This window comes from Hemitrygon akajei, chromosome 2 (assembly GCF_048418815.1).
Source record: "Hemitrygon akajei chromosome 2, sHemAka1.3, whole genome shotgun sequence".
NCBI classification, from domain to species: Eukaryota; Metazoa; Chordata; class Chondrichthyes; order Myliobatiformes; family Dasyatidae; genus Hemitrygon; species Hemitrygon akajei.
The window spans coordinates 74,731,584-74,742,480 of NC_133125.1; the positions used below are offsets into that span (position 1 = coordinate 74,731,584).

At 44.9% G+C, this 10,897-nt stretch overlaps 1 protein-coding gene across 1 annotated transcript in view; it reads left to right on the top strand.

Moving 5' to 3' along the window:
• LOC140714186 (uncharacterized) overlaps window positions 1–1,772 on the top strand; it is a 52,555-nt gene extending 50,783 nt beyond the window's left edge. Inside the window, exon 3 of the transcript XR_012095844.1 lies at window positions 1,525–1,772. The gene's annotated coding sequence lies outside the window, so the exon portion shown is untranslated. The remainder of the gene's footprint in view (window positions 1–1,524) is intronic.
• The last annotated feature ends 9,125 nt before the right edge of the window (window positions 1,773–10,897 follow it).

Genomic DNA, 10,897 nt, shown 5'->3' on the forward strand with positions numbered 1-10,897 from the left:
CTGCAGTCTCACTGCACACTGCCAGTGTCAGCCTATAGGCGGGGAAGTGAAGCCCGCCACCACCCTGCCCGTTAGACTGTTATTAACCTCTGTTTACCACAGCCTGCTCTCGCGGACAGCCTGAATTGCAGTACAAGTTATGGTAATTCAGGCACCACCAATTTATCAGTGTGAACTGGGAAATCTTGTCACATTTCACTTGTAAATGTTGTAAATCTTACCTTAAAGGGAACTTATTTTTACTCTTTCTCACATCTCTTCTATTATTTCTATATCTGTGCACTTGTAATGCCGCTGTGATACTGCAATTGCTTCTGGAATCAATAATCTCCCCTCTCTCTCACTTTCGCTAGCTCTTTCTTTCTCTCTCTGTCGTGAGTTTTGAGATTTCTGACGTCTAAAAGTGAGGAATACTCTTTACGAACGAAACCAACACAATGATCAAAGCAGAGAGTGAAACGTTAACTGCAATTTTAAGCGCTTACTTAGGTGATGCATTTAAACCTGACACCGTTGGTAAAGAAATACGGAAGAAATGTGCCGTCGATGCTCAGTCTGGTGAGGACGGCCTTATCAGTGATGTTGAAGCGATATGTTATAAAATCAAAAGGATGTGATGGGGAACTGAAACGACAGCTTGGGCCTGGGCAACTTTAACGGAGCTATGAAGCCGCGATCGTATTGAGTTACAGATGCTGATCGATACTTTAAAACGCGAAATCACTGATTTATGAAAAAAACACATAATAACATAAAAACACAGTCTGGAAAAGACAATAAGTCAGCAGAAAACAGATCTGTGCATCGTCGGAATGGGTTAAAAGGCAGCATTTAAATTTTGTCTGCTTGCAAAAGCTCTATTCGGAGTTGCAAAGCGGAATGAGGAGAATCTGCGCGGCATCGGGGAGAAATTCCGTGGACGGCTCAGCTGTCAATGGGAGGGGTTAATGGTGGTGTGAATAATCTTAAAAGGCAGCGAAAACTGATGCATCCCCAGAAACAGCAGCACCTTGGAAACTCCAAGTACTGGTAAGGGATACCAATGCAAAAGGGACCTCCAAGTAACACACACAAAATGCTGGTGGAACGCAGCAGGCCAGGATTCTTTCAGAAGAAGCACAGTCGACATTTCGGGCCGAGACCCTTCGTCAGGACTAACTGAAAGAAAAGATAGTAGGAGATTTGAAAGTAGGAGGGGGAGGGGGTGATCAGAAATGATAGGAGAAGACCAGAGGGGGAGGGGTGAAGCTCAGAGCTGGAAAGGTGATTGGCAAAAGGGATACAGAGCTGAAGAAGGGAAAGGATCATGGGATGGGAGTCCTAGGGGGAAAGAAAGGGGGAGGGGAGCACTAGAGGGAAATAGAGAGCAGGCAAAGAATGATTGTGAGAGGGGCAGAGAGATTAAAGAGAGGGAAAGGGAGGCATCACCAGAATTTAAAGCCGTCGAGGAAAGGCTGTTCGATTGTTGCAGGCCTCACCATAGACGAGCCATAGACTACATTAACCCTCTTTTTCCCTCGGCAGATTCCAACACTTCTGAATGTGAAGACATTGGAGGATTCTTTCCATGGGGTCGTGTCCTTATAGTGATGTTGTGGACAGAAGCTTCTGCGATAATGAGCTCGATTGTTGCTCCCTGTGAGACTGGCCACACTCAGGGTGGAGGTCTGGTCATCAGCAGACATCCTACCATCGTGATGTAAGAGCCACACGACATGGTTTAAGTGACGAAAACACAAAGTGAAAAGCAAATGAAAATAGCCTAATCGCTACTACATGTTGGTTACTGATTCATATCTGCTTACCTTGGGCAAATCCCCCTGAGAAGGCAGAATCATTGTTGCTTCCATCAGTTTAAAGCAGCGATAGTACGTTTAAACGCATTGAGACAGCTTTGTTGACTGTTGACCATGGAAGCAGTTGCGTTTTTTAGCTGTATCAGCCTGAAACGGGAACATTGAATAATATCCCTCTAGAGTACTGGTGCTAAACAAGTCGCTTCTCGGTGCCCATCATCATTCCATTGTCCTGCGATAATGAGCTCGCCCATTGGGCGGAGTTGTGGACGGTGTGGAAGGATGTCGTAGATTACAGGACAAGGACAGGATGCGTTAGTTAGGTCGGTGGAGTTCAATCCTGGAAAGCAGAGTTCAGGGTTAATGTCAGGATTCTCGGCAGTGTGGAGGAACACAGCAAACCTGTGGTCATGTCATGGACCCCAGGAGTGCCACAGGCGGCTGTGGAGGTGAGGTCACTGGGTGTATCTAAGGCAGAGGTTGGTGGATTCTTGACTGCTCAGGGTGTGAAAGTTTATGGGGAAAAGCAGGAGAATGGTGTTGAATTGTGGTGAAATGGATCAGCCATGATGACATGGTGAAGCGGACTGAATGGGCCATGTTAACAATGTGGGATATGACCGAAGAAAATAATGGCTGGAGTTGCTCAGTGCAAAGGAGTTTACTATGTGCGTCAAAAAGTGAAAATTCCAGAAATAGTAAAAAGAAAATTGCCAATAAAAAACAGTCTGCAACAAGAAAACGCAAAAATAATTCCATCCTATGTTTGTCCAGTGTGACCTCTCTCACCTACTGAAAGCGACGAGACCCGTTTATTTGGCAACTGGACACTCCATCTGTAATTACCCACAAAGTTAATTGAAGACTACACATTGAAGACCATGATGCACCCCGCAATGTAGTTACAGTCATATTACAAAATAAAGAGAATTATCTATCTGCATCCAGTATACAAACAACATATACACATATACACATTATCTGTTGAATATTCCACTGTGTATGTTGGGAAAGGCTCCAGAAATCCAACCCAAGCGTATCAACCAGGTTTAAACACCTTTTTAAAATACACCAGTGAAGACATTGAAGTACAAACATTCAGCCGAACGACAAGACAATGTTTGTATTCGTGAGGAGTGTGTTTACCGAGTGTTCTCCGTTACAAGCCGAATGGCCGAATTCTGCTCCTGTGTCTTATGGTCTCCTATGGTCAGAGCTCCCTCAACGTTGCTGCACAAGTTCAGCGACCAAAGGGCCATGAGATAAAGGAGTAGAACAGGGCCATTCGGCCCATTGAGTCTGATTTCTTCTCCTGTTGGATCTCTGTTTAATTTCTGACCCTTAGGGTTCTTCTGGTAGACAAAAATGATAAGTGAGCTTAGCATCAAGGTTTCAGAGCAGAAACAAATATGCAAATACATAAGCAAACTGAATAAAGATCTGAGATATGATGCCAATTGATGAATTAATACTCAGATGCATAAGGTAAAGTAATAAAAGACAGCACTTCTGAAAAATCTATCACTTTGATAATATAATTCCAAAGACAATGACCAATTAATTAATAGATTAATAACTCTCAGACTGCTAGCCCGGTACAGGTATCAACTTTAACTACCCAGATTGGTAGTTGATGACAAATCTTCTGTTTCCTTTCATAATCTCCATCTTCAGTTCCTGAGCTGTTGTGTCTGTGGTGACTCTAATGGGACAGGAATGGTAGGATGATGGGCCGAAGGGCTTTTCCGTTGCAGTCGTATTTGAGACTGATTCTCATGGTTCAGGAGCTGTTTGATGATCGGCTGAAGGTTTGCTGCTGTGCTGTCGTGTCTGTGACTGTCACAAATGGGATAGGAGCATCAGGTTGTTGAGTCGGAGGAGTGTTCCTGTGCTGTTCTGTATGTGACAAATTCTAATGAAACAAGACCATCACGCTGATGGGCCGAAGGGGTGTTCTTGGGCTGTTAGGTCTGTGAGTGTCTAATGGGACAGGAATATCAGGGTGATGGGCCGAATATGTGTTCCAGTACTGGCTTGTCAGTGACTGACCATGTAGGGATATCAAAACCACGTGAAGGGCCGAAGCAGTCTTCCTGACTTTCCTGTTCCATAAGAGTCAGTTGTATATGCGACAGCCCAGGAACACTCATGCGGCCCATCAGCAGCCCGCTCCTATCCCATGAAAATCATTCACAGACACAACAGCACGGGCACACACACACGGCCCATCCTTGTGTTCCTGTCCCATTGGAGACAATCACAGACAGGACAGCACGATACACATATTTGGCTCATCATCCTAGCGTTCCTGTCCCATTAGAGGTACGGCATCACAGGATCACCACTTTTGCACATGTTCCTACAGTTTCCTGTCATTAGAGACAGTCACAGGCACAACAGCAAGGGACCTCCCCTTCGGCCCATCACCCTGATGTTTTTGTACAGTAGAGTCAGTCACAGACACAACAGCACAGGAACACCTCTTTGACCCACCATCCTATAGTTCCAGTCCGATTGGAGTCAGTCAAATACACGACAGCACAGGTCCACACCTTTGGCCCATCTCTCTGATGCTCCTGTCCCATTAGAGACAGTCACAGATGCACCAGCAGAGGAAAATATCCTGGGAACCATCTCCATGATTTTCCTGTCCAATTAGTGTCAGTCACATACAGAACAGCACAGGAAGATCCCTTCGGCCCGCCACCAGGTTTCTCCTATCCCATTAGGGTCAGTCACAGGTAAAGCAGTACCAGAACAAACCCTTGGCCCATCACGCTGATGTTCCTGTCCCATTAGAGTCATTCATATACACTGCTGAACAGGACCAGCCCTTCAGCCCGTCACCAGACCACTCCTATCCCATAAAAGCTAGTCACAGACAGAACAGCACAGGAATAGCCCTTCAGCCCAGCACCCCACTGCTCTTGTCTCATTAGAGTCAGTCATAGACATGACCGCACAGGAACACACCTTCAGCCCATCTCTCTGATGTTTGTATCCCATTAGAGGCAGGTACAGACACAACTGCACAGGAAGACCCCTTCGGACAATCATTCTACCGTTCCTCTCCCATTGGAGTGAGTCACAGACTCGACAACAAAGGAACACTCATTCAGCCCATCAGCGTACCATTCCTGTCCCATCAGATTCAGTCACAGACAGGACAGCACGGGAACATCCATTCAGCCCATCACGCTACCGTTCCAGTCCCATTACAGTCATCGACAGACACAACAGCACAGGAACACTTGTTCGGCCCTTCATCCTACCGTCACTGTCCCATTAGAGGCAGTCACAGACACAACAGCACAGGAACTACCTTTTGGCCCATTGTGCTGATGCTCCTATCCCATTAGACACAGTTACAGACGTACCAGCGCAGGAGAACCCCTTCGGCCCATCGCCCTGATGCTCCTATCCCATATGAGTCAGTCATAGACACAACAGCATAGGAAGTCCCCTTCGGCCCATCACAAGGCCTTCCTCCACCATTGGAGTCACTCACGGATGTGACAACACAGGAAAACCCCTTTGGCCCATTACCCTGATATCCCTGTACACATCAATCAGTCACAGACACAACAACACAGAAACAGACCTTTCAGCCCATCATTCTGTTGCTCCATAAGACCAGAAAATATATGAAACATAGAAACATAGAAAACCTACAGCACAATACAGGCCCTTCGGCCCACAAATTTGTGCCAAGCATGTCCCTACCTTAGAAATTGCTAGGCTTAGCCATAACCCTCTAATTTTCTAAGCACCATGTACCTAACCAAAAGTCTCTTAAAAGACCATATCGTATCCACCTCCACCACTGTTGCCGGTAGCCCATTCCATGCACTCACCAGTCTCTGAGTAAAACACTTATCCCGGACATCTCCTCTGTACCTACTCCCCAGCACCTGTTACTCATTACACCCAGCGCTTATTACATAGAACACAGACCCGGGACCCCTCCTTGGGTACAAGACATAGGACCAGGACTCATTACACAGAATACAGAATACCACGAGATGGTTCCCAACTCAAGGTAGCGGCAGACAGCCGGTCCTACCTACCGAAGGCGTGGACACAGAGACAGTTCAAAACAATGAAAGACAATTGAAAGACAGATCCTGCTCCGGTGGTAGAACTTGACAACAGTGAAGGCAAGGGTTACAGGCGAGGCAAGGCAAGGCAAGGCAAGGTAAGGCAAGGTGAGGCAAGGCTCCAGGCGAGGCGAGGTGAGGCACAGCTCCAGGAAGAAGTTGAAAGGAAGTGATACAGACAGGGGGTTTGGACAGGAACAATCCCCCAGCCACTGGCTGAATCCTGAAGCTATTTATGGAGCCAGCCCAAACGAGAATCAGCTGCCTCAACAGAAACTGTGGAAAACCAGAAAACCTGGAATAAGTAGCATGAACTGGAATGTGGATTTCACGGACTGGGCCATGACACTCTGACTATCCACACGATCAATGCCTCTCATCATCTTATACACCTCTATCAGGTCACCTCTCATACCCCGTCGCTCCAAGGAGAAAACGCCGAGTTCACTCAACCTGTTTTTATAAGGCATGGTCCCCAATCAAGGAACATCCTTGTAAATTTGCTCTGCATCCTTTTTATGGTTTCCACATCTTTCCTGTAGTGAGGCGACAAGAACTGAACACAGAACTGCAAGTGGGGTCTGACCAAGTTCTTATATAGCTGAAACATTATCTCTCGGCTCCTAAATTCAATTCCACGATCGATGAAGCCCCAAGCACTGTATGTCTTCTTAACCACAGAGTCAACCTGTGAAGCTGCTTTGAGCGTCCTATGGACTCAGACCGCAGGATCCCTCTGATCCACCACACTGCCAAGAGTCTTACCATTAATACTATATTCTGCCATCATATTTGACCAACCAAAATGAACCACTTCACACTTATCTGGGTTGAACTCAATCTGCCGTTTCTCAGCCAAGTTTTGCATCCTGTCAATGTACCTCTGTAAGCTCTGACTGCCTTCCACACTATCCACAACATCTCCAACTTTTGTGTAAGCAAACTTACTAACCCATCCCTCGAGTTCCTCATCCAGGTCATTTATAAAAATCACGAAGAGTAGTGGTCCCACAACAGTTCCCTGAGGCACACCACTGATCACCGACTTCCATGACGAATATGACCCATCTACAACCACTCTTTGCCTTCTGTGGGCAAGCCAGTTCTGGATCCACAAAGCAATGTCTCTTTGGATCCCATGCCTCCTTACTTTCTCAATAAGTCTTGCATGGGGTAACTTATCAAATACCTTGCTGAAATTCATATACACTACTACTAATAAGGATGACATTCTTGTTTTTTCTTTTGCATATACAAGACAACTGTGGTGTCATGGGTGAAAGCAAACTTAGAAAACAAGACATCTCTCCCCCTTGTTGCAATCAGAACAGTTGGCAGCTCAGGCTTGTTCCGCCTCACAGGGCCCACCATTTTGATTTTCTTCTACAGGAGCGCCTGACCAAGCTCCTGAGATGTGAAGTGGTTGTCACAGGTCATGGTGTGTCTTCTTAGCCCTTCTGTCATCTCGACACAACGCGCATGCCTTGCTTTCCCCCCGGGGCTCCCCCAACTGGCTTCCCAGTATATACTTGCATATTCCAAGCATAACTGGAACGTCCATCACAGGCTGCCCATAACTTTATTCCATATTTTCCCGGCTTGCTAGGCATGTACTGGTGGAAAGGACAACGACCTGCAAAAACACAAAAAGGGGAAAAATCATTTGATATCACAACCAATAGCATCTGTATATTGAAGCAGTGATTAACTAGTCTAACAATAAAAGGGCAGGCATTTATTACCTCTGAATTGAACCAGTCTTTCATCCACTGTGACCTTAGGACCAGGGTTGTACATGAGAGGCGGTTGTTCCACACACTTGTCCCAGAAGTCCCTGATTGATGCCAGTCTGTCAGTGACACACCGCGCAGGTCCTGTCACAAGTTTGTCAAATCTGAGCACCACCGATATGGTACCGAACATTTCCAGGGACATGGTGGCATGAAAAATTGGTCTTCCCGTTTCTGCATTCCAAAGACTAGAAGCAGCCTCACCTCGGGACCTACACACAACAACCAGTATTACAAGCCCCATGTAGGCATGTAGGTCAGTCACATCCATGGTCTTCCATTTTTTGACAATATCATTTAATTCCCTCCACGGTTGTCATTTCAATGACGATTTTTTCAATGGCTGGAGGAAGGAAGAACTGGAAAGTTGATAGAATGTCGGATACATGGGAAGTAGCCAGTCTTGTGGGTCCTAGAGTTATTCGAATGACATGTTCCGCTTCCAACTTGATATGGAAGTGAGGTGCAGCCTATGACTTGTTCAATAGATACGGGTCAAATTTGACCCAGAGCAGCCCCAATGTGCTAAAAAAAAAAGTAGCACCTGTACAAAATTATAAAATTATTAAATATTTTAATTCTTGCGAATTTTGGGTTACTTTTGGAAAAGTCATCAAATTTCGGCTTAAAAATGTCATTTAGGGTGTACTTACGGCTGTCAAATGTCAAAACGGGTCAAATTTGACCCTAAAAGTATGGTATGGGCTAACAGACAATGAGGTCTGTATTCAGGCTTTTCCCGTGCTTGACTCAACAATCGAAAAGGATTTTCAGAACATGTCCGTTCACGAAGTAAGAAGTTCATGTCGATCGAGCATCGCTTTTGGTTATCTCACAGACGTTGGAGTGATCCTATGAGCGCACTCTCCACCTCCCTGTACCGGGACATCCGATTAACAGATTGTCCTTTCGCATTGGTTTCTGGTTTCTAATGCGGTTAGTATTCCATCCTGTCACGGCGGCTGCTTAGTTAGTCTTGTGTTATCTTCCTATGTGCTTACAACCAAAGAGAGTTGTGGAAGGTAGGTAAGTAAAATGGTCCAGATGGTGTACACCCGATGTGGACAGATGAAACGTGGAGGCATAAGTAATGCTCTTCGAAGATTAACTTGATCCTGCAAGACTGAAAAATTGCAAATGTAATTTAAGTTTCTAGAAGGGAGAGAGGCAGAAAAAAATATAGTCAAGCTCTCGGGGTTCTTCGAGGCACGTGATAAAATAGGCCATGGACAGCATTGTTTCCTTAAGGAAAAAGCTTGTCTGGCAATTCTTTTGGAATTCTCTGTAGTAACAAAAAGCTGTATAGACAAAAACAAATCGGTAGATGTTGTATTCTTGAATTTTCAGAATGCCTTTGACAAGCTACCACACGAGGCTGCGTGACAACCTGCAAGCCCATGTATTACAGAAAATATTCTAGCATGGGAAAGCAGTAACTGTGTTGCAGGAAGCAGAGTGGGGATAAAGGGAGACTTTTCATGCTGGCTGCCCGTGACTAGTGGTGCTCCACAAGTGTCTTTGTTGGGACCATTTCTTTTTAATTAACAAGTCAGTATTTAGATGATGGAATTGATGGCTTTGTCGCAAATGTTTGTAGACGATATTAAGATAGATGAAAGGGCTGGAAGTTTCTAGTGAGTACAGAAGCTGCAGAAGGCCTCGGACAGTTAGGCGGCTCGGCAAAGAAATGGTAGATGCAATATATTGCCGGGAAGAATACTTAGGTCATGTACCTAGGTAGAAGAAACAAAATGGTCGACTATATTCGAAATGGAGAGAAAATAACAAAAACCTGAGGCTCCAGTGGACAGTGGCAGGATTCACAAAAGGTCCATTTGCAGGGTAGTCTCTGGTGAGGAAGGCAACTATGATGTTATCGTCCATTTTAAGAGGACGAGAATATAAAAACAACAATGTAATTATTATACTTTATGAAGTACTGATGAGGTCTCATTTGGAGTATTGTGAGCAGTTTTGTGTCACGATCTTAAAAGAACATGTGCTAGAATGAAGAAAGATCAAATGAGGTTCATGAAAATAATCCAGGATTGATTGGCTTGCAATATAAAAAGAGTTCAAAGGTTCTATGGTTGATGAACTGGAATTCAGAAGAATGACGAGTGGCCTAAATAAAACCGATCGAATAGTGATTGGCTTTGATACGGTGGACTTGGAGAGGATGTTTCCTATGGTCGACTGAAATTTCATATTATCGGAGTCAATAATCGTTCCATGACGATAATAATAATTTAATCCATGCTGCACAACCCACGCGGATCGGTTCTACAGTGAGATCCTGAAACAATAGTCGCTTATAGGTCAAATCAAATACTCTTCCAAATAAGTTGCAAAAAGGAATAATTATGATTTCACTTTATTTGCTACTCTCCTGCATTGGCTGAAATAGGTGCGTCACTCATTTCTTAAGTTCTTCCTGAATTTTCTCTGTGTCAGTCCATAGGTACACGTGCTGGTGCAGGTACAGTGAGAAAACATAAACCCACATTGCTGCAGGATATCTTTCCGTTTACTATAATATCTGTTTATGTAGAAATAATTTTCGGCTTGTCAGTTCATGGACTACACAACAGAGTAGTGTAAATTATCCAAAATAATTTTAAAAATTGCTGAAGGAGCGAAAAACAGAATAATTGACTTTCTCAGATTTGTCACCTCTGGTTCATTACGATTTTCGCTGCTTTTCCTGCCGTACTCTATTTGCCGCTATTATCGTTTTTAATGTTGAAGCGTTAAAGAGCAGAATTAAACAAATAGATAATAACGGTGTTGCGATGCTGTCACGCAACTGGTAGGCTTTCCATAGTGAACTATTCAGCTACGGGGACACAACGCCATTGATCGACTACAAAGTAATATGGAATGGCCTGGGCACAGCACGCTGCACTCACTGTTGCTACCACCACAGTCACTGTTCTCTCGGTGTGATATCAGTTCCGCAGCTTCTCACAGCAGCTGGCGACGCAGCGATCGAAAGTGGAAAGCAATCGTCAACCAAACAGAACAGTCCCAGGTTGCGAGACTCAGAATAAGTAGGACAGAACACGCCGGCGCTGAGAGCAAGAGATTAGCAAATAAATAGCTATAATATATCTTCTCTAATATCATAACAACGATGACCACCATCAGATCAACTGACGCCACGGCCACAAGGTAGTGCGCGATGCAATGGGACAACCAAAATTTCCAGCGGGAC